At 41.9% G+C, this 4804-nt stretch overlaps 1 long non-coding RNA gene across 1 annotated transcript in view; it reads left to right on the forward strand.

The window, feature by feature from the left end:
* LOC123960483 overlaps nt 1-4489 on the forward strand; it is a 21251-nt gene extending 16762 nt beyond the window's left edge. Inside the window, exons 2-3 of the long non-coding RNA XR_006822530.1 lie at nt 3868-3944; nt 4321-4489. This is a non-coding gene — a long non-coding RNA (uncharacterized LOC123960483). The remainder of the gene's footprint in view (nt 1-3867; nt 3945-4320) is intronic.
* The last annotated feature ends 315 nt before the right edge of the window (nt 4490-4804 follow it).

The following is a 4804-nucleotide window of genomic DNA, read 5'->3' on the forward strand; positions in this document are numbered from 1 at the left end:
TATGTATGTATGTATGTATGTATGTATGTATGTATGTATGTATGTATGTATGTATGTATGTATGTATGTATGTATGTATGTATGTATGTATGTGTGTGTGTGTGTGTGTGTGTGTGTGTGTGTGTGTGTGTGTGTATGTATGTATATATATATGCCCATGTGTAAATGCCTTTTCTAGCCTTCCGACCACTCAAAGTGCTGTTACACCACATTGCATTCACACACATTTATATACTGAGTGCTAAAACAGAAACACACACACACCAATGGAACAGCCATAGGGGCAATTCAGGGTTCAGCATCTTGCCCAAGGACAATTTAACATGAAGCCTGGAGGAGCTGGGGATTGAACGGCCGATCTTCTAACAGGCAATACGCTTTATCTCCTGAGCCACAGCTGCCTAATATGTTTTTAAGTATATGAAGATGTCCATAGCTGTCTATAACCTACAGAATTGTATGTATTGTATTTACAGGACAACCAACACATGAAATACCAAACACTCATCCTTTAAGACTCGTGCAGACTACATGAGTTTCAGCGTCGTTCGATTGCCGTGCTGTTCACACTACACAACTTGCCGTCTTGTGACGGGAGTCTGAAGTCGTTGTGGCGTTCACACTGGGTGAAAGAATGGATTAGCACACGCAGGTAGCAGGGATTGTCAGAGCTACAGAAAGCTGGAGGGGAGTGAAACGTGTTTTGCGGTGAAAAGTAGCTGCCTGCTCTCATTGGCTGGATGTGGATGTTGAGTCGGCCGACTCCTCCAGATATTTGGCATGCTAGATATCTGACAGGTGTCGGTGACGTGTCAGAAATGTGTCTAGGAGCCATTTTTATGCGTCGTTCACACATAACAACTGCCGACCGCTGATTGACCACTGATTTCCCCCGATCCCAGACTGACGTTCACAGAGCGGCAAATCGGGCTAAAAATCGTGCAGTGTGAACTAGGTTTTATTGGTCAAGTACGCAACAAATACAAAATATTGTCTTCTAAAATTCCCATAAATGTGGTTCTGCCATGTGAGAGTGAGAATGTGGTTTTCTTGTGTTGTGCAGTGATTACTAATTCAATTTGTTTGTAAAAAGTATGAAAATAGTGAATAATGCTGTCACAATTACCCAGAATCCAAACTGACACCTTCAATTGACACAATTGAAGGCATTTCCATAGATGCACTGGTGGGTGAGAAGGGAGACCTTATATTCAATCCTAGCAGAAACGGGAAGCCAGTGGAGGGAATGGAGAATGGGTGTGATGTGGTCGTATTTACGCACTCTCATCAGGATCCTTGCAGCACTGCAGTCTCTGAGTGTCCAAACCACGAAATCACAGTAATTACTGTCTGTCACAAATATTTGTGGTTGGTGGTCCCTTCTTTTTTTCGACACGTGTGTTATGTCCCAATTGACATCGACTAAGCTACATTTGCTGTCCTTAGGATAACAAACCTTTTTAACAGTTGATGGAGCTGGTGTCTTGATATCAGTAGCATGCATATTCAAGGTGGTGACCCTGCCTGCTCGAGCAGCAAACCACCATGAAGATTTCTGCTTCCATATCCTCTTTTCAATCACTTCAGCCTGAGCCTCTGAAACATCTGCATGTTTTTGCAGTGCTGTTCCAAAACTGATAAATCACATCCATCAAGTCTGGTGTCATGTAGGTAGTGAAGTGATTTCAACTGTGTGACAGGCTGCACAGGATCTCTGAACTCCTCACAGTAATCTAGCATCACACTCAGTATAGCAGACTTGCCACCTGTTTTATGAAGATCAGTGTAAAACGCAGTGGAGCCGAGCACCTCAACTTCCAAGATGGCAGTCCATTGTTTGATATGTTAGTATGTGAGATCTAAGTTTATGTTTTTATGCAAGATATTTTATGTCATTTGGGCCTGAATGAGTGGAACTTTCCAAGAAAAACATCTCTCCTTCAGCTTGGATCTTTGGATGGTCCATTTTTTATTAGATGCCTTTGGATTACCACAGAACTAGACCTACCTGGAATCCACCTGCTGCTGTACAACTCCTAAGAAGGACATAACACTTTGCGGATCTTCTAAGTGGGTCTGTGGTGGCCAGATTTGCATTATTATTTCAGTGCAGATCAACACTCACGGTGGATTACATGCTTTATTTAAACCAAAATTAAGGTCTCGCTCCTGCTGCTGGATTTTGGATTTTAAGGCCTAGTAGCACACTGACTGTCATAACTGTGGACCCTGGGTGAGGTGGAGCAACTGCACCTGGTCTGCAGATTTGCCCATAGCCACTGGGCAAGTCAAAGAAGTCCTGTATCTTCAGAATCTAATGCTGTTATCTGCCTATTTTATTGTCAAAGAGGACTCTTTCTTACAGTTTGCAAGTAACAGTGGTTCTGATAATTCATCTCCTGTTAAACTAAAACTGCGATGTATAGTGATGCTTTTATTGTTGTTATCTGGAAATGTTCAGCCATATCCTGGGCCTACTACCTCTGTGCAATGTCTACCCATTCCCTCAGATTTTAAAAGTAGATCAGGCTTCATGCATTCAGGTTTCATACATTTAAATGTTAGAAGTCTGGCCCTAAAATGGATATGATCAAGATCTGGGCAAATGCGACAAACGCCGATGTAATGGTTCTATCAGAAACCTGGCTTAAGAAATCTGTAACTCATGACTTAATTTTTATTGATGGTTACAAAGTCTATAGAACTGATCGGTTGGGGTTAGGGTTAGGGTGGAGGTGGGGTTGCCATGTATGTCAAAGCCAAGCTCATTAGCTCTGTAACTCTGACAAGCTAAACAGTTTGAGGTCTTGGCCATCAAAGTAGGTGAATCAAAGGATTCTTATCACTGTTGGTTGCTATAGACCCCCGTCTGCTGCAAAGATTGCTTTCAAATCTATTTCAGATATTTTACATGAATTAAATGACTCTGAATTCCTCCTTATGGTTGATCTAAATTGGGACTGGCTTTCAGGGACGTCAGATTGTTTTAAAGAATTGTGTGATTCATTAAACCTAGTGCAACTCATTAATGCTCTAACAAGGCCAAATCCTAATACAACATAAGTCTACCTTGCTTGATTTAATTATTAACAAATACATCTCACAAATACACCTCAACTGGCATATTTTGCAATGATGTCAGCGATCATTGTGCAATTGTTTGTGTCAGGAATACAAAAGTCCCCAATTTTTCAGTGTATCTCTAATAAACATGTTCCGATTAAAAAGTTTAGGATCAGTGGTAGGGAAAATCCCTGGTTCTCAGACAGTCTTTCAGAGGTAATTCATTGAAGAAATAAATCGTGGGCACAAGCTAGATTTTCAAACTCGTCTGCTGATAGGACTACATTTAGAACCCTGCACCTTGATGATAAGAAATTCCAAATCAGAGTTTTATCTGAAGACAGTTACAGAGAATCTAAATAACCTCTCAAAATTCTGGAAAGTAATTAAATCTGTCAGGTACACATGTTGCTTCAAGCCTCCCTGAACACATTCTGGTTGGCTCAGATGAAATAAAGGATAAAGCTGCTATGGTCAGTCAGTTAAACAAACACTTTATCTGTGCTGGGTCTGCATTTGACAGCTCAAATGTTAATGCACCTGCCTCATGTTCTGTCACCACTGCAACTGATAGAAATCTGGATTTGTTTGATTTTAAAACTATTTCAGTTGCTCAAGTTTGTAAAGCTCTGAAAGGCATTGACCACATAAAATCTGCAGGCCCCGACAGTCTGGATCCTTATCTCCTAAAGGTTGCAGCAGATGTTATTGCTGAGTCTATTGCTCACATTTTTAATTTGAGTCTTATGTCCAATTCAGTACCTCAAATCTGGAAAGCTGCTTATGTTCTCCCCTTATTTAAAGATGGGGACCACTCAGAGCTAAACAACTACCTTCTGATCTCCAAACTCTCAATCCTGGCTAAGGTCCTTGAATCCCAGGTAAATTTACAGTTAAAACAGTTCTTACTTGATAATAATATTTTAAACAATTTTCAGTCTGGTTTTAGAACTGGCCACAGTACCATTACTGCTGCTATGGTGGTAATAAATTATCTTGTTGGTGCCTTAGACAGAAAACAGCATTGCGCTGCCTTATTTGTAGATCTATCCAAGGCATTTGATTCTGTGGATCATGAATTGTTGCTGAACAAACTTAGGGATGCTGGTTTCTGTGCTAATGCTGTTAAATTGTTTAGAAAATATTTTGTAGATCGGACTCAGTGTGTCCATAGCACAGGCTGTGCAAGAGGTTTAGACTTCATTTCAGTCCTTACAAACTGCTCTGCTCAATTTAAAATTGGTTTTAAATCCTCAGAAAATGAAGTTCATGGTCTTCTCAAAAGCTCGCCTACACTTGCTTGATGATCTTAGCTGTTGTGGTGGCAGCCCGGCTGACGGTGAGTGTCCTGGTTTTTCCTCCTTTTTATCAGTTTTCTGCTTTTTCCCTTGGTTTCCTGTTCTCTGCCCGCCTCTCTGTGTTTTCTCCCCCGTGTGCTCTCTCTCCCTCTGCTCCTGAGCCCAGCCAACTACCTGCACCTGCAACCCATCATCCACCTCGTCAGCCTGCCACACCTGCCAGTAATCAACCTCATCCCAGCCTGTATTTCAACCCCGGTTCTCCACACCATCCTTGCTTGATCGTCGTTGCTCCATACCCGGTGCCATCCCCACGTTCAGGCTTTCATGTTTCTTGTTTTTTCACGTTTACCCTGTACCTTGTTGCTGTCTTCCCTAACCTTGTCCCTTTGTCTGTTTTCCTCCCAGGTACACTCACCCTCGTCCTCCGTTCGGCTGGGCTC

This window comes from Micropterus dolomieu, linkage group LG21, assembly GCF_021292245.1.
Source record: "Micropterus dolomieu isolate WLL.071019.BEF.003 ecotype Adirondacks linkage group LG21, ASM2129224v1, whole genome shotgun sequence".
Taxonomy (NCBI): Eukaryota; Metazoa; Chordata; class Actinopteri; order Centrarchiformes; family Centrarchidae; genus Micropterus; species Micropterus dolomieu.